Genomic DNA, 23,115 nt, shown 5'->3' with positions numbered 1-23,115 from the left:
TTGCAACACACATCGGGAGATTCATTACCCCAGATGTTCAACACTGATTGGGAGATTCATTACCCATGATGACCGACCTTAAGCAAGTGGGTCCTACCACCACATAACCGATATATTTGACTCCCTGCATATCTCCACCGGTCCTTAACACTGGGTTTTTACTCTACCACAGAAATCAAGGAGCTATTGTATACCCACGTGGATCATCCATTGATTGACACATCCTACCACAAGTAGGTTCCTACATGGCTATCAACTCATTTCTTTTACCACACTGTAACACATTCACTGAACCAGGTCTATTATTTCCAGGTGCTCTCTACCTTACCCCGTCTGACGAAGACCCCACACTGAGGAACAAATCACCCTCCTTCATACAGGGGTCGAAACATAGACTACCATACACCCTCAAAACCCATAGGAGCAGAACTAGTCCAATTTATTTTACCTATGTGTTATGTTTATATGGGAACTACGGACCGAAACTAGGCTGTAAAGGTTTCACTGTATATTATTGTAAATGTGCCTATGTCACTACACCTTTACCCTGTCCCCCACTCATCTACTCACCCTCAATCCCCGAAAAACCATCCCTCTCTATGTCAAACTGTGAGCACTGTAAATATCACATGTATTAAGGACATATCTATGTTGATACATGTGCTGTAAATATCACATTTACTAAGGACTTACCTATGTTGATACATGGAGTAACATTAATACTTTGAATCACAAAAGCATACATTGAATGTTTCACTTTTGTAAATAAAATGTATTGTTTGAATAAGAAATCGAATTGATCTTGTGGTGAACTGTTTATCCTCATATATTTATAAATTAAATGAACTGCCTCGACCATTTCTTGAACGTACTGTCTCATATTTCCCAGCAGTCATTCGAAAGATGATGGAAACTTGGAAGAAGTGTTCATATGGTGAGGAATCCGCATGAAGACCGTGCATCCACCAGAAATTTAGTTATTGAAGTTAAGTAACTTTTTTCTTCTCATCTCCCCTACTTACCAGAAGCAAGCTAAGGTGCCAATCTGTGCTAGCAATACTACTGTGGCTGCTCCTAAGAAACAAGTTCCAGTAAGGTGCTTACAGCAAGACTGGCTGGGGCCATGAATGCCACCCAGGTTTGACCTGCCATGCAAGAGCGATGGCGTTATGCCCCTCCCGGGCTGGCAAAATTACATCAATCTTAGGTGCCACAAATTGAGCTTCAGACTAATTCCGATCTTCATCCATATGTCATTGCAGCTCAACAAGGCATGTGAGCACATGTTCAGCTGCATGATATCCCAGGTAAGCGCAATATTTGACTGCATTTCTGTCCTACGCTTGATGAGAGCCTTATAGAGCAGTCCACTGGTGTAGAGCTTTCGAACTGGGCTGTGGTTAGATATACATGGGCTGGGCTGAAGAGGGTCAATCAATCAATCAGGAGTTTGTTAAAGCGCGACTACTCACCCGTGAGGGTCTCAAGGCGCTAGGGGAGGAGGGGAGGGGGGTGCAGGTTCCATTCCATCAAGGCGGGGGTCTGTAGAAGAGCCAGGTTTTGAGGTTTCTTGCGAAGATGGGGAGCGATGTTGTCTGTCTGAGGTGGAGCGGAAGGGCGTTCCATGCTTTGGCCGCGAGGAAGGAGAAGGAGCGGCCTCCTGATCTGGTCTTTCTGGTGCGAGGGACCACGGCATAGGAAAGCTGGGCTGATCGTAGGGTCCTTTGGGGTGCGTGGAATTTGAGTCGGCTGTTCAGGTATGCTGGTCCGGTGCCGTGGAGGGGCTTGTGTGCGTGGGTGAGCATCTTAAAGGTGATTCTCGCCTCGACGGGGAGCTAGTGGAGTGTGCGCAGGTGCTGGGAGATGTGGCAGTGTTTTGGCAGGTTAAGGACCTGTCTTGCAGCGGCGTTCTGGATGTTCTGTAGCTTGCGGATGAGGTTTTTGTTTATTCCGGCGTAGAGTGCGTTGCCCTAGTCGAGTCTGCTGGTGACCAGGGCGTGAGTGACTGTCTTTCGGTGTTTGAGGGGGATCCATTTGAAGGTCTTACGAAGGAGGCAGAGGGTGTGGAAGCAGGAAGATGAGACAGAGTTGATCTGGCGGTCCATTTTGAGCTCGGAGTCCAGGATGATTCCCAGGTTGGGTGCGTTGTCTGTGGGAGTTGGCGGGTTTCCGAGGGCGGTGGGCCACCAGGTGTCGCTCCAGGCGTCGGGGTTTGGGCCCATGATGAGTGCTTCTGTTTTGTTGGTGTTTAGTTGTAGGCAGCTGTTTTTCATCCATATGGCGACGGCTTCCATGCCTTCCGAAAGTTGCGTCTACCGGTGTTGGGCTCGTTGGATAGGGAGAGGATGAGCTGGGTGTCGTCTGCGTATGACACGATGTTGAGTCCGTAGGTTCTGACGATGGGGGCAAGTGGAGCCATGTAGACGTTGAAGAGCGTCCGGCTGATGGAGGAGCCCTGGTCTATCAACTCACACAGTTATGTAACAACCCGTCGTGCTACCATAAATCCCCTAGTACCTGAGCAGCCAGTTCAAGGTGTAAAATATGTAGCTTTTATTGAGTTTAGAACAGAAGTGCTCCAGTTTGTGTGCGAGTCGGAAAAATGTGTAAGTTTGGTAACTGATCTGCAGATCTTAATGGATTGTGGTATTTTCTGTGCTGTGTACAGTTTTCACCGTGCTTTTACAGTAATAGCCAAGCAATGCGAAAGTCGCTGTTTGCATGGAGAAGAGAACACTGTAAGGTTTTAATAATGTAATAATAATAATATTTAATGTAATCTAATTTAATTAATGGTAATATTTGAGTTAAATTAATTTAATGTAATTAAAATAGTATCTAATATTTAATTAAATGTAATATTTCATATAATGTAATAATAATGTAATTTAAACAACTGAACTTTTAATATTTGTCTAAGTGGAATGAATTTCAGGAAATAGGTGCCTGCATTTTAAAGGTTCTCTACCATACCCCTTATTTTTGCACACGAAAAATGCTCATAGTTTTCCAATCTACGGTGATCTTACTGTGTCGCTTAGACTATTGATTTTAAATCCGTATTCTTATTTTAGAGGTCAAATGGGCCCTTTGTGTTGCGGTCCACCCGTATAATTTTAAAATGAGCGTGCGTTCACAGCAGCAGTTATTGGTTGGGCTGCTGAGTCTTAGGACCAGGATGATGCAAGTAGTGTGGTCTGCTTTTGTTCGTGACTTGAGCCTTGGTGGAAGGGTTTTTATGGTGTATGAATTATCCCAGGGAGTACGTCTTAGGTACTTGGTGGTCTCAGGGGATGTAGCAGGTAGGGTGCACGAGCGCATTATTATGACTTACTCCGGAAATGGGAAATCGATGGCATTTTATAATAGCCGTCTTGCTGTGCCGGGTCACAGACCATTGGGCCCGTTGATTTGTGCGTGGAAGATGCATGACGTTGGCATTTAACCTTGATGGATCGCCCGTTTGCCATCCGGCGCCCTTTCTGTGCGCTTGGATTGCCTGCCTGCGAAAATAAGCTACTTCGCCCTTCACGGCGCTACAGCACAGGCAATTCAGACTGGCATACTCATATTTATGGCGGCGCGGGCGTTACATCTGATATGTAGATTAAAAGGGATAAAACGGTCACCCCGCGCCATCTTCGTATGATTCATTACATCTGCAGCAGATGCGGGCGCTTCAAATAGAGCAGTGCATGGGAGCAGTGGCTGACACCGGCGCACTGTAAGAAGTGGGGAGGGTTTCTGGCCGGCCATGGGGCAGAGGCAGACCTCTGAAAAGCTCGGCCTGGGGGCGAGGGGGGTACTCACTGGCCTCACAGCGGCAGCAGTGCCCTTCCTTGAGCCCTCCCGGCAGGCATTTACAGCAGTCCGCCCCAGGCCAGAGAGCAGGCCGCAGAGGCCAATGCACGCTCTGAGGCTAAGGCTTGGCCTCAGAGCGTGCATTGGCCTCTGCGGCACACCCCTGTGCCGCGCGCTATCACCAATGATAGCTTAGCCGCTAAGCTATCATTGGTGATAGCGGGGCACAGGGGTGTGGCTGCCGTGTACCCATCGGTGGAGTACAGGGGCCACTGTTACCTCCATTGCTCCCCTCGCCCCACCTCTGCTCCCCTCCCTTCCGTCAATGCCCTGCCTTTGTGTTTCCAGTACCCCGCAATTTCGTCGCCTCTCCACTCCTTTCTGGAAGGGGAAAATCAATAAACGGTTTGTTTCCTTCATCGGGTCGCCTTTTTCGGTCAGATGGATAACGCCGAGCTGAGTGAATACATATTCGAGAACCTGTAATAGAAAATACACTGTTGCCACTTCCCTGTGCTCGCTCCCAGTGTTGCCAGTTCTGCCCAACATACTCCTTTGAGCCAGCATTAGCTTAAAGTTGTTCACAAAATCTACACTAGATATGTGTTTCTTGCAAAACAATACGTGCAGACTCCCAGTACTCTACCTCTAAAAGATTGTATTGACATTGAGCTGAATCTGTCTTTTCTCCTTATTCCTTCTTTTATGGTCGGGTATGAATGAGTTCACGACCTTAGAACTGTTGCCTTTCAGCCAAGATGTTATAAAGCCAGCAAGATGGTGACTGTTTTTGTCTGTAGGCCACACGTTCGAGCCCCTTCAAGGCTGGCGCTGAGAGACTCCGCTCCTTGAGAGTTGAGGACAATTCAGTTATCTAATGCCAGCGGTTATTCAGGCCCCACGACTCTGCCCAGTGTAACCTGCTTGCTGCCCAGCTGTCAGTACTATTGCTGCTGGGCGAGGCAAGAAACTAACGGGGAGCGGAGCCAGGGGCCTGGCTTGGCCCTGAGAGGACGAGCCAGGAAAATATTTCGCGTCTAAATCATATCACAACATTACATAAAAATATGATAAATCCCCTTCAAAACTCAAAAAAATGTTTTTAACATGTGGGAGTTTTTAAATTAGTGCATCAGGTTAATTCACTGTTATTGTGATGCATTTATTAAGAATGATCTATGTGCTGCCCCTGACAACAAACCACTAGTGAAATAAGAGGCGAGACTGCTGTCCTGTATGGGGACTAGGTTCTTGTTGTACACGAAGAAACATTATAGTTTATTAAATCAAAGACAAGAGATTTTTGTACAGCGCTCACCTTGAGCCCAGTTTTTAAAGGGAATTTCATATAAGGCGTGGCAAGGTGAAATTTTTTTTGCCTACAGTCACACAATTTGGTGAAGCGGGGAAGCCGGGATTGATCCGACTTTTTCTGGCTGCACTTGTGCAGTTCAGCCACTGGATCTGTATCTTTCTCCCACCTGATTTACATGAAAGCAGTGCTTTAAATGGGCAGGCTACTGTCCAGTACGGAGTGCCTGCACTTATTTAATTTGAAAGAGAGAGTACCTGCACTTCTCAGCAGAGGTGCAATACATTGAATGGGAGAGTACCTGCACTGGTCAGGAGCAAAGAGGTATTCCATAAAGTGAGAACCTGCATTTCTATATTTCCATTGAAGCATTGCATGGAAGGTTAATGCTGTATTTTGAAGTCTTGGTGCACGAGTTTACAGCTTGGGTGGCTGGCGAGGCCACGTAAAAGCTCGGCTCCTTTTGGGCTCACTGCGAACTGACCTAGAGCCAGGCATCTGGCTCGAGCTTTCAGTGACTCAGCCACTGCCTTCTCCATCTCTACCCTCCCCTCGCCATCAGAGCTCCTTCTGAAGCGCCCCCTCACTCCCTCGCGGGACCGTGTCTGCTAGACAGATGTTTTTGAAAGTGGGCCATTTGACATTGCGGACCACGTGACCAAACAGCACATGCAGACCAGTGAATACACCCGCTTATCCAGCCACGGCACACACGTGCAATCTTCCCACTAGTTTGTGAAGTAAATCGAGCACTGTCGTCGCACGCAAACTCACCAGATGGTCATATTTCACACAGCACGTACCATGATCGTAAAGAACACAACAAACTCAGTGACATAAACATTCACTGAGCCGCCGTCTATAGACACATGCTTACATCATCCTCTGACTGAGCCCACACACGCGCAGTCCAGCCCGGCAGAGTTCGTGACAGGCTTGACCTCAGGGCTCCTCGCGAGGTTGTATTATCTCCCTGACAGGACAGGCCGCCTCCTTGCTTGACCTCACTCTGCGCCTTGTGTTATTGTCAGGCCGGAGTGAGTGCAGGGTGCCCTCAATGCCCCTTGGGGCCGCCCCTTCAGATCTGGGCCCAGCACTAGAGTGGACCCACGGACGCTCCTACCTCGCTGCAGCACAGTGCAGCTCCCGCCATCCAATCGGCGTTAGTCTTGCTGGGTTGCCCAGGTCGAAAGCGGTTTCATGCTTCTAACACCTGCTTGACAAGGAGCATTGCTTCCATTTTGGAGTAGGCTGGTTGTCCTTTACTCCTGTGGCGTCTTCTTGGCAATGCCTGCCGCCTGTCACTGATGGGCCTCGGACAGGAGCCTGCTGTCTTGGCTCTGCCTGCCAGTACCGACCGTCACAGATGTGCTTCGGCATGGGCCGCCTCTCTGGCACCTGCTGTGAAGTATTGCCCATCACAGATGTGCCTGAGGTACGCTCGGGCATGCACCAATTGTGCATTGTAGCATGTTCTCATTCTGGCACATGGGCACTTATTTCTTGCCAATTTGCGATCCATAACCCTATCTGCGGAACATAAATGAGCCATGCACCTCCTCTGTCCTTGCAACGTTGCCTTTCTCTATTCTAATCCTTTTTTTTTACTTTGCAAATACTGGACGGTGTTTACACACCGAAATAGCCGCAGAATCCTTCTCTGCAGGTCACCTCTAGGAAGATGTCATCACACCACCGAGGTCTAATGGGATATCGGAAGCTCCGTAGAATATTGTCAATTTCTGGGGTCCGTATGCGACATTGAACGTCTGGAGCCCCCTCTGCAATATTTAGATCCATACTTCGTACATTCTGGTATTCTGATCCACAGGGACGTGGCTGGGGGAAGTTGAAGGTGTATGCCACGGGTTTAAAGCCATTACCCTGTTACTTGTGCAAGGTATCCAGCTTCTCTATCTCGGCAGAGGTGCTCTGCTTAGAGCACAATATTAGCTGACGTACCCCTGCAATGAGACCAGGACGCCGTCCGAATAAATTCCAGTAAGACTCCATAGCAAGTACTTGTCAACTTCATGGAAAGAATGGTAGACTTTTATGTGATAGAAATTCTTGAGGCGGAACATTTTAGTGTGTCTGCTGCCTCCCTGAGGTATGTGTTATTGTTGGGGCACATCTAAGCCTTTTTGGTGCATTGGCTACATATCAAGCAGACTCCATGTGATTATTGGAAACCTAGGAGGCAGATATGACAACCAATCAGCGATGGCCACCTTTACATGACCATGCGGTCTGCAGATAAAGCTACATAGTGGAGAAGTGTGGCTCGCTGGTTAGAGGAGGCAGACCCTGATGCAAAAGGTCAGACCCGGGACCAGTGTTCAATTCCCGACGCGGCAGGGTCTCGAGCTCAAAATGTCCACGGACTTGATAATTCTCGCCTTGGTGCCTACTCGAATCATGGGTTCACACTCTGCAACTCTGGACAATAGCTTGCTTAATCTCCACTATGGCCCCACCGCGAATCATGGGTTCACACTCTGCAACTCTGGGCAATAGCTTGCTTAATCTCCACTATGGCCCCACCGCGATGGATGCCTGGTCTTCACCTTGGGGATGCCCAGTAGGGGCTATCTCGCAGGGAAAGCCAGGACGGGTTCCCAAAGCAAGCGCTAAGAGACCTGTCGGTGATTTGGCGCTATATAAATCGAAATTAACATAACATAACAACATATGCCCAGAAAACCAGGCCTGCCATAATTAGATATGCAGTCAATATGGTTCCACCTCTCTTTTTTTATCTCCAAACACAGCAATAGTAGTGATGCTGCTCTCAGGAAGGGCGAAAGTAGAGTTTACGTCTGCTTTCCTTTTCCCAGAGTAACCGAACTGTCAGGAAATCCTCTGGCACTTGGGGGAAGGCTGAGATATCCAAAACTCCTTGCCAAAGAGTCAATTCACTTTGAGCCATGGTAGGTTGAAAGATGCGCTAAACAGCTATTTGCTACCATTTTTACATTGTTATTATGCGTTTTACCCATGACACTATGGGGACTTGATGTTGACAGATCAGTTTGCCAAAGTATGCTGTTTGTAAACTCTGTGTCTATGCAGGTTCCACAACTCAGTGCTTACATTATAAAGAATGAGTGCCGGCGCAACAGCTCTGCTCAGAAGCCCGCGAACAATCCTATTAAAGCACCTCGAAGTATATGGGTTCAGGGTGTGCCCTCCGCAAATACTTTTCTTGTGTTTGAATTAATAGATTTTAATGTTGTCTGTGTATCGGTAGACTCTAGGCCACACACTGGGTGCGCGTGACAACTGACTGGCTTCGCTAATGCCATTCATTGTTGCCAGTTTTTCAAAAAACAAGGGGGACCCACTTAATGGCTTTGGACCATGGGTAACAACTATTTCAAAAGAACAAAGGTCCTAAGCTTAGAACGATTTCAGGAAAAATTAGATAACATATAGACCACAATCGGACAATATGAACAGTTCTTCTTATACCCAGCCGGGCAAAGAATTTATTTCAGGAATGTTTGACAGGGAGTCAATTTAAATATTACAATATCATATCAAACATAGTAGTGTTTGAAGTAAGGCACAAGCCTGTGCCGTACTCATCAAGATAGAAAAAGGTTTGTGAGAAAGGGGTGCAGAAGAAAGAACAGTTTGCATCAGGCAAAGGAAGAGTTGAGCAAAAGACTGGTACTGCTTGAGGATTTAAATTGGCAGTATTCCCTTTAGTAGAGCATACAAAAATCAATCACAATAGCAGAAATGTATGTCTACATAACAGTGTCGACGGCGTTTCGATCCTGTGCTCTAAAATAAAAGGATCATCATCAGGACTTAATATATGCCTGGAATAACAGTTAAGCCCAGGGGCGGGTTTGAAGAGGCGCTTTCAGTTAATGCTGGCCACAAAATTGTGGTACACTAGAGGCGTGTTTGATGTACTTCAGGAGGCAATATATTTCGGCGTCCTGGGAAGGCTGCCCAGTGTGGAGTACTCAATTGGAAGAGAGTTTTTGGGGGAACAATCTTGGAGGGGGATACGTTGTCCCGTAGCAGCAACAGATAGCTGAATAAATATGAGTGAGCGCCTAGTTTGGCGTTCTCACCCGATTTCCAGGGACTCCGTAGCGGCGGTCGGGAAATTGCACGATCCGCTCGCAATAGGCAGGATGACGGTGCATCTGTTCCTCGCAAGCGATGTTGCTTCCCAACAGCAACATCGCTTGCGGGGAACAGATGCACCGTCATCCTGCCTATTGCGAGCGGATCGTGCAATTTCCCGACCGCCGCTACGGAGTCCCTGGAAATCGGGTGAGAACGCCAAACTAGGCGCTCACTCATATTTATTCAGCTATCTGTTGCTGCTACGGGACAACGTATCCCCCTCCAAGATTGTTCCCCCAAAAACTCTCTTCCAATTGAGTACTCCACACTGGGCAGCCTTCCCAGGACGCCGAAATATATTGCCTCCTGAAGTACATCAAACACGCCTCTAGTGTACCACAATTTTGTGGCCAGCATTAACTGAAAGCGCCTCTTCAAACCCGCCCCTGGGCTTAACTGTTATTCCAGGCATATATTAAGTCCTGATGATGATCCTTTTATTTTAGAGCACAGGATCGAAACGCCGTCGACACTGTTATGTAGACATACATTTCTGCTATTGTGATTGATTTTTGTATGCTCTACTAAAGGGAATACTGCCAATTTAAATCCTCACGCAGTACCAGTCTTTTGCTCAACTCTTCCTTTGCCTGATGCAAACTGTTCTTTCTTCTGCACCCCTTTCTCACAAACCTTTTTCTATCTTGATGAGTACGGCACAGGCTTGTGCCTTACTTCAAACACTACTATGTTTGATATGATATTGTAATATTTAAATTGACTCCCTGTCAAACATTCCTGAAATAAATTCTTTGCCCGGCTGGGTATAAGAAGAACTGTTCATATTGTCCGATTGTGGTCTATATGTTATCTAATTTTTCCTGAAATCGTTCTAAGCTTAGGACCTTTGTTCTTTTGAAATAATTCATTGTTGCCAGGACAAAGGGAATTATAAAGGTTCCAAGTTCATGTTTGAAATCTCTCTTGAAAAATGGTTTTTAACGAAACACTTCTGCATGTTAAAGAAATACATTTTTTTCAATTTCTAGGAGACTTCATCATATGCTTACATGTTTTATGCATGATGTCAATAAACATGAAGGTGTTACTCAAGATCCAGGTCGCAGGACACTTTTTGTGCTACTTTTCCTTTACTTCAGTTAACGTTTAAATAATGCTTGCACGTTAGTTAAACATATTTCTGCTAGTGCTCAGTCAAGAATGCAACAATATAGTGCTGCTGTTCACTGGGGGTGGGGAGGTCACAGTCAGTGTCCCTGAACTAGTAAATTGCCACATGCCTCTTTTACAGTTGTCGTCCCAATGTCACACATTTGGACCGGATTTTACTCTGTTGGGCTTTGGATGTAGATCTAATATACAGAATATTATGAATAAGGTAGCCAGTTTTCCCACCAGTCTTAATAATCTGTCACTAATCTGCATGAACAGAGTAAATGGAAAAAGTCAGCATTTTCTACTCCACATCGATTGCAGCCATCACTCTCTGTAGGGTAGATACAATTTATTACCAAAGGAGTGAAACATTCCTGATGTTGAGTTGAGTCAGTCGAATTTGGGTGTTACTTGTCGATGTCATGACATACACTAGGGTATACTTGATGGCCTTCTTACAGTCAATATCTGATAGTTGTGATTCACACTCCCCTGACATGTCAGCTTGATTGTATGTTAGGGCCAGGGTGCCCTTTGGTAATTACTGCATACAGAGAGGACAGTGTGTGTCATCCCACTGTAATGAATCTATCTCTCTGGACATTTCAGCCACCGGCGCCAACTGTAAATTCCACCCAGATGTCCTGGGATGGTTTAACCCACCTAGATTTGTCTAAGAATTATACCACCCTCACATCGCAAGTCAGAATATTCTGCTAAGCATACAGATTACACATTAACAGGCTTCCTCCAGCTACCCAGCCACACACTCAGTTTCAAAGTATAACTTGCGAAAAACTCTTCCATCCCCAAAGTGGTGCTTCTGCCATGAGTGTCAGCGCTTTCAATGCCGATTTGGTCACCCATTCCAAGATTCTAGACATAAAAGAGCAGGTGTGGCACAGCAAGTTGCAACATCACTGGAGCCAAAAATCTAACATTTTAATGGCACACTGCAGTGACATCCCACCAACAAAGCATTTTACTCCAGTATTTGAACTTTCATAGATTATCATTGCTTGTATCATTCCCCGTCGTCAGGATGGGAGTCCCCGGTAAATAAAAAATACCATAGAAATAGGTACAAAAAAAGAATAAGGCCTAGGCCCCATCTCATTTTGTAGCATATCCACCTCTTTTTGTAAAATAGACCAAATAAAATGAACAGCCAATCAGACCAGCCTCACCCCATAGAACCTTCCTGAGAGAGCCTCAGATTTTCTACCGCACGTTGTGCAAGGGAGACTCCACTGAGCTCTGCTCAGTTTTACTTTTTCACTTCAGCTCTTCACAAATTCATCATGTCAGACAAGGAGAAAAAGGCTATTTTCAAAGCTTGTGGCACCTGCTCCAAAAAGAGACTTTCTGTGGAGAACAAACATAAATAATTTATTTATTGTTTCTATCCTGACCATAAAGCTACTGACTGCAAAATTTGTCGGACCTTCTCCACCAAAGACCTTGCGGGACCGTGAGGGACATCTACTCACTTGGCTTCAGAAACTAAAGTCACAGAAAGATCCTGTTTCCAGTGATGATGCTTCATCTGCTACTTCGTCGAGGAGATCACAATAAAGGGGTAGGTCTTCACCTTCTACTTCTTCAGACCCCCCTTCGAAAGCCTTACAAAAGACCTCTGATAGGTCTGACAGGTGTAGTCCCAACAAATCTCCTCACCGTGGGTTAAAGGAGAGGGAAAGACTTGCTGTAGATGTGGCACCTGTGAAGAAGACAAGCCATGTGCCTTCTGCTTCGTCTACTCCTTCTGAGAAGGCGAAAACCTAAAAAAAAAAACAGCTTCTGTCCCACCTGAGGGTAAAGCTGACAGAAAAGTTCGCTCGTCGACGACCACATCAATACCGTCGACGGCGACTTCAAAAGCCTTACAGACATCTACTTCGGCTCCGTCCACGGGCTCGTCGACAAGAGTTTCCTCGTCTCCTTCGGCTTCAACGACACAACACACAGAGGTACTTTTCATTCTGTCTACGTCTACTCTGACAGCTTTCACGTCGACGAGGATGACGACAGTGATGGTGTCGACAGCAACCACGGCGACATCGACCGCTTCCAGCCTGATAATGACGACGGTCCCTACCACGGTCCCGTTGACGGTGGCTCTCCCCTCGTCGATGGTTCACACATAGTCGGTGGTGGCTCAGTCGACGACCTAGTCGATAATACAAAATGTGGCAAGTTCTATACGGAGACGTCGCATTACTCCAGAAATGACTTCTCCAAGGAAAGTGACACCCTTACCTCCTGCTCTCCTTTTGGAAGAGGAGAGGAGTTTTCTGAGGACGATGACGGTCCTTATGGTGATGCAGATAGCCCATCTCCGCTGCATGTTAAATATCAAGACTCTGAGGTGTATTACATGGAGCAGCAACCGTATGTGCCACCATCAAGATCTCAGGAACAATATCAACAGGAGATGGTCTGTATGCCATCTTCCCTCATTACCGACCTGCAGTTCATGCTTTCGGATTGCAGGAAGAGGTTTCCAGCACAGTCCTCTGACCAAGAAACAGTGCAAGTGCCTCCAACTCAACTTGCTCTTCTGGTTGCACCTCGGCTTCCTCAAATTCCAATACAGGAGTTCCGGAACCACAGCAGAATGTGTTTACAGTCCAGGGTGATACATATGATAATGACCAAGAGACGATGACGATCCCTGACCCTGACAGGGAATAGGACGAGTACATCATTCCGGATCCCGCCTCTCCTTTTCCAGAACCGGCGGATTCCCCTCCAGCTGATATTGGGGGCTTTCCGAATCTAATGGAGAGAGCTTCTAAGCATTTTGATTTGCCCATTCCATGTGTGCAGTCGGAATATTTTTTATATGACTTTAAAGAACCATACAGGAAGCCAGTACGCTCTATCCCTATCATGGGTCATGTCTAGGATGAGGGGCTAAAAGTTATGAAGTCTCCGGCCACAGTCGTACCTGTGCTCCCTTGTCTGGAAAAGAAGTACGAGCCTCCGGATGATAGCCCCCTTGTCTTGTCAGCCAGCTTAAACCGGATTCTGTAATTTCACAAGCGGCCCAGAGAAAGTCTAAAAATCTGGGGGCCCCTCTTACCACACCACCTGTTAAAGAGGGTAGGCGGTTATATACTGCTGGGAAGGGGTTCTCTTGCATGTCCAGCCTCCTGGTCAAAGCAGCCAATGCCTTGGCTATTCTTGGAAGGTATGATGGCCAGATGTGATGGTGGGATCTGTCTCCGTATCTAGACCAGCTGCCGGAAGAAGCTAACGCTGAATCCAAAAAGATTCTCCAGGAGGGAGAAAGAACATCTTCTGAAATAATTGACTGTGCAATGGATATTGCCACTACAGAATTCAGTTACCTAGCAGGGGTAGCAATCCTTCGACGACAAGGCTGGCTTCGTGCCACTTGGTTCCGGCCAGAAGTCCAGAACAAGATCCTGGATCTTCCCTTTGACGGCGAGACGCCCTTTGGGAAGCACATTGATGATGCGCTGCAAGATATAAAGAAAGACACGGAAACTCCAAAGTCCCGTGGGACTCTACAACACTGCAAAGTTCCTTTCCGTGGAGCGAAAGGGAGAGGTTTTTCCTCGTACAGAGGCGGATATAAGCAGCACCGCTATTTCTCTTCATCGCAGCCTTCTCAATCATACCGACTGCAATATTCTCAACGACAGGGCCAGTCGTCTTCTTTCTCTTGATCTTCATCTAGAGGACGGCAAGGGCACCAGGGGAGGGATTCCTCTAAGCGCCAGTAGCAGCTTCCTGGCTCTTCCTACTGATCCTTTGTCCCCTGTAACACCAGTGGGGGGCAGGATATCCCAATACTTCCAAAATTGGCAACTTATAACATCAGATCGGTGGGTTCTCAATATTGTTTTGTCAGGCCATACTCCGGAATTTCAACATCAACCACCATCCAAAGCCCCCTCACACCACTGTATTCAAATATCTACATCTTCTATGTCTAGAAGCCCACCAACTACTTCTCAAGGTGGCGATAGAACCGGTCCCTCTATTCCAACAGGGAAAAGGATTCTATTCCCGTTTTTTTCTTGTTCAAAAGACCGTAGAAAAATGGCACTCAATTTTAGACTTGAGGGAGCTAAACACCTATCTCATAAAACTTTCTGTTCAGATGATCTCCTTACGGGACATTTTACGGCTCCTCAATCCAGGAAACTACATGGTCACCCTGGACCTCGAGGACGCATTCTTCCATGTCCCCATCCACCCTGCCCACAGGAAATTTTTACGTTTTACAGTAGCCAAGAGCCACTTTCAATTCAAGGTCCAGCCTTTCAGACTCAGATCTGCTCTGCGGATTTTCACAAATGTCCTAGCCCAGGTTGCAGCGTTTCTCAGGAAACAGAAGCTCCAGGTCTTTCCTTACCTGGACGACTGGCTGGTGAAAGCACCGTCTCATCACGCAGCAGAAGAGGCGGTCGGAACATGCACTCGGCTCTTCTGTCATCTGGGGCTCCAGCTCAACGCGAAAAAGTCAGTCCTGTGCCCGTCCAAGTCGGCCTAATTCTTGGGAGCCATTATGAACACATCTTGCTGCAAAGCCTTCCCGTCAAAAGAAAGGCAGACAAAACTGATGAACTCTGCTCGTCGGTTGCAAAGAAGATGGTCACTTTCAGTTCGCCTCTACAAGTCCCTTCTGGGGCCAATCTCGTCCTGCATTCCCTTGATTCCACATTGCAGATTACGAATGCACCCCCTCCAAGAACAACTGGGTTTGCAGTGGCGCCAAGCAGAAGGCTCTTTCAAAGACAAGATCACAATAACTCAGCCTATGAAAATGGTGGCAACGTGGTAGACGGTCAGAAACAATATCTCTCAGGGTCTCACCTTTAGGGTCACCCCAGCTCCTCTAATATGAACAACGGATGCCTCACTAGAAGGCTGGGGAGCAGTCTTACAAGACCTTCAGGTAAGCGGCCGCTGGCTGCCTCAGCATCGCCTACTCCACATCAATCTGTTGGAACTCAGGGTGATTCGTCTAGCCTTGCAGGCCTTCCTTCCGCAGATTTAACGATCCACTGTCCTGGTCTGTACGGACGACGCGACGGCCATGCGTTACATAAACAAGCAGGGAGGTACAAGGTCACGTCAACTATCCAAAGAGGCTCAAGAAATTTGGGAATGGGTAATCCAACATGAGATATCGCTATCGGTGGATCATCTTCCAGGTGCCATCAACAAGACAGCGGACAAGCTCCGTCACCTGAAGTCAGTGAGCCAAGACACTCTGGAGGAAATTTTCAGTCTCTGGGGCACTACGCCCATAGATATCTTTGCCAATCCAGAGAACAAGAAATGCGGATTCTACGTTACGTAAGCAGGGATCACCATCCGGGATTATTGGGGAATGCGTTTTCAATTACCTGGTCAGGCGCCTTTGTTTACTCTTTTCCACCGATCGTACTGATTCCCAGACTTCTCCGGAAGCTCAAAGCGGAACCCTGCAGAATGATTCTGGTGGCCCCAGAGTGGCCCGCCAGTTTTGGTTTACAGAGCTTCTCCTGCTTTCCCTAGATCATCCAGTTCACCTGCGCCGAATTCCTTCCCTGCTGACGAAGTCCCAGGGCCAAGTGGTATATCCGGATCCGAGATCTCTTCAGTTATCAGCGTGGATCCTGAGCAGCGAGAATTTCAGAATCTAAATATCTCGATGGAGTGTAGAGAGGTGCTTCCTCAAGCTTGAACACCGAGTACAAATAAGACCTTTCGCTTGAAATGGAAGCGTTTCTGCCTTTGGTGCCGGCAAGAGAAAATTAATCCTTACTTTTCTGCTCCTCATCAGATTTTGCCATACATTCTGTCATTGGATAAATCCGGTTTCGCTCATTCCTCTATTAAGGTGCACCTTGCAGCCATTTCTAGATTCAGACCGACATCTTCTAGACCTTCCCTCTGGTCGGCAAGAATTGTAAAGCATTTTCTTAAAGGTCTTTTTAGAGTTTTCCCACCAGTGAGGCCTCCACCACCTCTGTGGCAGCTTAACTTAGTCCGTACTCAACTCATGAGGCCGCCTTTTGAACCAATTCATAGGGCGGACCTTAAATTACCCTCATGGAACGTGGCCTTCCTTCTCGCCTTAACATCGGCCAGGAGGGTAGGTGAACTGCACGCTCTCACTATTCAAGAACCGTTCTTACAGTTTAAAAGAGAGACTTTGATTCTAAGGACGAATCCCAAATTTATCCCAAAGGTGCCTTCAGACTTTCATTTGAATGAACCAGTGATTCTCAAATCCTTTTTTCTTCAACCCACAACTCCAGCGGAGAGGGCTCTACACTCTCTGGACGTTCAAACGTACCAAAGACTTCAGAAGATCAACTCAGCTCTTTATTGCTTTCAGTGCCCCTCGCAAGGGTTTCCCTCTTTCAAAGCAGGGTATTGCTCAATGGATTGCCAGCGCGATCCAATACTGTGACCAAGCGGCTGGTAAGCCCCTAGAGGGGTGGGTCCGGGCGCACTCTACGAGAGCCATGTCTTCTTCAGTTGCTCTCTTTGCCGGAGTGCCGATCAAGGACATTTGCAGAGCAGAGACATGGAGTAGGGCCCATACGGTCACAAGGCATTACTGCTTGGACTCCTCCACGCGTAGTGACGCTGCAGTGGGACAGGCAGTCCTGAGGAACCTCTTTGAATAAGTGGCGAGCTTTCCCTACTAACCCTCCTTCCTTTTATTGGTTATTTGCACATTTTGTTACTCTTGATGTTCACTTACTATTTCACAGATAATTTGTATCTCTAATAAATGTGATGCATCTTGCAAGAATTTATAACCATGTATTTTTACACAAAATGTGCGTTCTGACTGCTAGCTATTCTGATACAAGCAATGGGAATCTATAAATAACTCTGGTTCTCCAGTATTAGTAACTTTCATAGATTCCCATGCACCCACCCTCCTCCCCTGGGAAAGCTCAGCCTTCGGCATCTTCTGTTATACTGTTACACAACAGCTACAAAAATCTGAGGCTCTCTCAGGAAGATTCTATGGGGTGAGGCTGTTCTGATTGGCTGTTCATTTTATTTGGTCTCTTTTACAAAAAGAGGTGGATATGCTACAAAATGAGATGAGGCCTAGGCCTTACTCTTTTTTTGTACCTATTTCTATGGTATTTTTTATTTACCAGGGACTCCCATCTCGACGACTGGGAATTATACAGGCAATGGGAATCTATTAAAGTTACCAATACTGGAGAAACAAAGTTACAGGTAAGTAACTTGTTTTCTACCTATCAGGGAAGTAATTGAGCTAACCAGGAAGGTGCTGCAGCTCGGAAAACAAATAAAATAACTTAATATCTGTTATGTGCACCAGCACGTTCATATGTTTATATGAGCATCTTCAGCCTAACCCTATGTTGGCGTCTGCAAAGATCATAGAGAGCAGCATTCTATCCAGTTCAACAAATACTCACAGCAAAAGCAGACAAAAAAAATACCACAACAAATGTAAAGGCACATAGGAAGGATGACCATTTTATTCAAAAAATTCTACCCGTGATGAACAAAGTGAGGTTCCTTCAGGAAAGCAGAATCACATATGATACCCATGTTCATATTAATGTAATTCATTCTCTCGTGTGCTTCTGTGATTCCAAAACACCTCATCTCAATGGTCTGCTACTGTGAACCCAAGACCTGCACTTCGGTCCTGTCCCAGCTCATCAGCACGTGTCTGGCTCATTATATATAAAGCCCTGACAAATCTCACTATTCATCTGACATGTGTAGCATAACTTCCATGAATTGCTCATCGTCTTTTGAAAAAGATGCCATGCGCCTGTACGGATAATCAATAATGATGCTTCCCCTTAACCTCTCTACCTTCATATATGGATGTGATGCAATGTGAAGAGACCCAATAAAGATAATTCATATTTTTATTTAATTTTACATGATTTATTTCCCAACAGCTTTTCTTATTTTTATATAATTAATTTTGTATGTACTTTTTTGTAAATACTTAAAAAAACATTGAAATGAATTCTGTTTTCAATTGGATGAAGTCTTGGCCGTCTATGTTATTGGCTTATCGCACCACAGTTCATCGTGCACCTTTCCAACTCCTAAGTATTTGAATACCAGGGTTAAAATTGTGCCCTTGGTAGTTAAGGAAACGGAGATGGAAGGAAATTATTGCAAACCAGGGAAGTAGTTTGGATCACATGCAAAGGGTGAAGGAGAAGATGAGAAGGAAGATGATTGCCAATAAGGGAAGGTCATCTAAACCGGAAATGTGTGCATGGAGATAGGTTAGAATTAAGAAACCAATGAGTGTAGGTAAGGGGTGTCCACAATGGTGTTCTCCTCTGAAGGTTATTCATGTTTTCAAAAGAGCTGTGAGATTGGACGGTGTAGAATATTAACAGAATTCCAGTGTTGCTGGGCCTTGAATTTGCAGAGGAAAAGAAAATGGAAGTAATTTGGATGGTGGCTATGTGTTCCTTGATGTTAGGGTGGTAGAAACATTGTCTCAGCCTATAACTTTGAATAATTCTAGTTGCCCAACTGATTCTGGTTCAACTGCCCTCCAGGATGGCTCGTATGGTGTTGAGGTTGGAACTGGCAGATTCCTCCTAAATGGAGGAGTGGTGTTGTGAGACGTAGTGTGGGGGAAAAACATTTTCATAGGAAATTAGATGGATTTATATTATGGGCAGGTTAATGCATGTATTGTATTGTATTGTATATCTAAAATATATATAGAAGTGTTGTAATTTTAAGGCTATTTTTAGGATCGGGACTGGCGTAGGCTGCGCACATGCGCAGTCTCGCCAACAAGACTTAATGACTAATGACCATTGGCAGGCCTCCTATACGGCGGCCAGCCATTGGAGAAGAGGTCTCAGAGTCCTCATTCTCTCGCTCTAAGCCCCGTCTTTTTCGGATTGGGGGGCATGTTTTTTCGTTTTGTTCTACCTGTGATGTTGTCAGCGAAAAACACACCCCACAGTCTGAAAAGGACGGGGCTTACAGACAAAAGGCGTGCAGGCAGCGTGAGCAAGACACGCTGTAGACTCGCTGTCCCAAGGGTTCTTTGGTTGGGCATTGTTTAGGGATCATGCTGCCTTCATGCGGACGTCACTGTCCCTCCTCCCGTTGCAGCTGCAGTGAGTCAGCGCCATGTGAGGGAGACTCCCGGGGCTGTGTGTGTGCCCGCCTATGCAGCCTGTTATAGAGTGGCTTTGAAATGCAGATTTTTAGTCGCGCATATCACTTTGAATGTGCGCTGTGTCCCCCCCGATCTCTGCCACCGGCCCGGGAGCCGCGAGAGCACTTTGTTTGCCTTCACTGGGCCCAGAGTCCGTCGATGTCAGCACCAATCCGAGCTGGGATTGGCGCCAGCTCTGAGGGTTACACCGGCAACGAGAGGGCTTATTCTTTATTCTCCCCTTCGTTTTAACCCTTCACTCTCTCAATTTCTTTGGTCTCATGTCAATGATCTGGCTCGCCGCGTGTCTATCTCCTTCTGTCTGCCTCAGCCCCCACAACTTAAAGTAATCAGGAGCGTGGAACGGTCTGCCCTCCTTGCATCTCAGGTTAAAGGAGAGGGTCCACAAAAATGTGGTAGAGCCATTACAGGAAACCAGAGAAGGCTTCACCAGGGACTCCAATTGCCATCGCATTAGGATTGATTAGAGACCAGCAGTACCGTAATGACCCGGGGAAAGGTGCAACCTGAGATTACTAATGGCAGAATGTTACTAGAAGCACAAGTTTTGGGTTACCATTAAAATGCACATTTATGTACGGTTTTCCCAACCAGTAAAGTTAACTGCAGTGGGGGAATAAGCATTTCGGGTATTGTAATAAAACAAACAAAAAAAAAGAACACAAAATATGCTGAACAAACCTTGACAGCACGTTGAATACATGAAAAACGTGTTTTTCCCCAAGCCTGCGATTTACAATTTCCCATAAAAAAATTTGCTATGCCTTTTGTCAATATATATGCAGTGTAAAGGATAACCCCCGCCCTTCTCTGCTGTTTTCATTTGTCTGTCTCTGCCCGTCTTAATCTGACACCGTCTCTCTTCGAGGGTGTACATATTGTATGTTAGCGCCCCCCCTCCAATATTGCCTCTTTTTTCGGTTATTCTAACATACCTGCTTTTTTGGTTCCTATCACTCTATATCTGTCTCTGCTATCGCCCAGTCTGGCATGTACTATTGGAGTGTCATTTCTCTCTCTTGTATCTTCTTATTTTTATTACTTTCTCTCTTTTTCTTTCCTTCATCTTTGTCCGCCTGTTACATATCTCCTTCATTGTTACTACTTTTTGTGTTCCTTCTTCTCTCATTCGACCTTTCTTCTGTAGTCCTTATCTGACTACCTATGTTCTTTTATTTTCTTGGTTCCTCCCTTATATTTTAATTTCCTTCTTTTCTACGTTCTCTTTCCTTCTTTCTTCTTTCGCTCTCTTCTTAATACTTCTCTACGAATCTGCATCACTTCCTCCCCTTCCCCCAACCTCCCTTCCATCTTCTGATCTAGCAGCAAATAATTCGCCCCCGATGGAGCAGCTTTCAGTGCAGCTCACTGGATAATTAACTTCATCTCTGCAGCCCAAGTTAAATGTTTATCTAGTATCACCTGACATTACCATCAGCCCGCGGAGCCGGGGGCTCACCCCTTGAGGACATTCCTCTGCTGTGGGCGGCCGGGGTCTAGGATGCACGCTGTGGGAAGGTAAGGATTTAGACCTGCTCTGAAAACCACAAAACATGCTCCGAGCGCGCGGGCTCACCCTGCCGCGGAGCTCGCAGTGTTTACACTTGTGTGTGTCCTCCAGACTGAACATTTCTCGGTTGATGTGCTGTTTCTACTAACCCGCCTGTTGGTGACGCGACGGAGCGTGTAGCAACTGTAGCTAGCCATACAAGAACATTAACAAGGACATGTTTCCAGAATGCTTGTTTTGATGCCAACACACGCACAAGTGGTGAATGGGCATCACACTTTTTTTTGTTGCAGTTTTATATATGCTCTGTGTGTGTCGCTTTGTGTGTGTGTGTGTGTGTGCGCGTGTGTGTGTGCGTGTGTCTGGCTCTGTGTGTGTGTCTGGCTCTGTGTGTGTGTCTGGCTCTGTGTGTGTGTCTGGCTGTGTGTGTGTGTTTGGCTCTGTGTGTGTGTCTGGCTCTGTGTGTGTGTGTGTCTGGCTCTGTGTGTGTGTGGCTGTGTGTGTTTGGCTCTGTATGTGTGTGTGGCTCTGTATGTGTGTGTGGCTCTGTGTGTGTGTGTGTGTGTGTGTGTCTGGCTCTGTGTGTGCAAATGCAATAGGTCTCCATTTGCGAGAGATTAAGCTATTGGCATTGTAAATGACAATGCCATTTATTTATCTGTTTTCAAAACCAACACATATATTAAAAAAATTTCATTTACAAGGCCAATAGCTGTAACTTTTGCAAATGCGAGACCGTTGCTTGTTTCCTTTATTGTTAACATATATTTACGTTTTAGTTAGTTGATTTATTTGCATATAAGCAAGGGAGATGTGTAGCATGTTAGATGTAGGCATATATATATATATATATATATGCATTCTTGTTGGTCTTGGAGTGGAATCTTAATATGTCATGCAGGAATGTGGGTGTAGAGAGATTCTGGAAGAGGCTGTTGGAGAGGCAGTGACTGAGCTGCAGTAGTGTCTGTCTCCTACTACTTGTTATTACTGTCCTGTGAAATAAAGACGATTCCTGTCCACGAAGGCTCAGTCTCTCTTTGTCATAAGGCTCTGTACCAGTTTCGGTCACCATCCCTGGAAAGCAGCTGGAATCTGTGAAGTGATATGCCAGAGGTGCAGTCAAGCATGTTCATGCCTGCAGGCAGCATTGCTAACAAGTGAAACCCGTCTTCCATTGTCAGCCTCCAGCTCCTCACCTAGCAAAGCATGGAGCTTCTTACAATGTCCAGACCTTTTGCTTACCTTCCTGCCTTCTGCCCGCAGAACCCTTTTAAAGTTAGACCATTAAGGCAAAGTGAAACCGAAGAAAACTGCCAATCTATAGGAAGCATTGGTGAGCAGAGAATGATATCATGTCTTGACAATAACATTAGTTCCTGAAACCACTGATAAATACCAACTGGGAATGGCCACTCTGTCTGGCAACCTTTCCTCCTAGTGGCCTAGGAGTACATGGATACAGTCGTGTGGTTGCCTGCTGTCGTGGTACCCACAGTCAATATATGCTGTGCCACACTTATGCCTTTCTAGGCATTGACTGCTCCCCTTGGGAAGTTAGTCGTTGTATTTGAATCTCAAGAGATCAGCAGCAAGGCCAGTCTCAGTCTCGAAATTCCACATGTATAGAGGACTTCAAACTCTAACACTAGCTATCTCCTATTCTTGTCGTAGAGCATGGCACTTTCCCCCTGAAAATATCCTCCTGGTCTGCACACTTCTGGCTTTTGAAAGGTGCTTGTTATATTTCTCCATCTTGTGGATTCCTAACCAGTTTCCCTTGTTTCGTTCTATGAAATTATTGATCTTTGTTCTGTTTTGTTGGAAATGTTTATCTGCTTAGTCAATTGTAACGCATTCCACTACCTTTTTATTCCACCTACCCTGTATGGTAAGGTTCCCGTTACAGCATTACTGTTAGAAAATAAACAAAATAAACCAATTCTGAAGTCTTGTGTAACTAGGAAGAAAAGCCCACAAGATCCACTTCATGGTCTGAGCACGGGTTATGCCGCTCCCTCTATGATCACACTCTAGATA

At 46.1% G+C, this 23,115-nt stretch overlaps 1 protein-coding gene across 2 annotated transcripts in view; it reads left to right on the top strand.

Moving 5' to 3' along the window:
• The window catches only part of RPTOR (regulatory associated protein of MTOR complex 1), a 2,217,374-nt gene that overhangs the window by 828,973 nt on the left and 1,365,286 nt on the right, over positions 1 to 23,115 (top strand). The gene's annotated exons all lie outside the window — the stretch shown is intronic.

This window comes from Lissotriton vulgaris, chromosome 7 (assembly GCF_964263255.1).
Source record: "Lissotriton vulgaris chromosome 7, aLisVul1.2, whole genome shotgun sequence".
Lineage (NCBI taxonomy): Eukaryota > Metazoa > Chordata > Amphibia > Caudata > Salamandridae > Lissotriton > Lissotriton vulgaris.
This window is presented reverse-complemented; position numbering and strand designations above follow the sequence as displayed.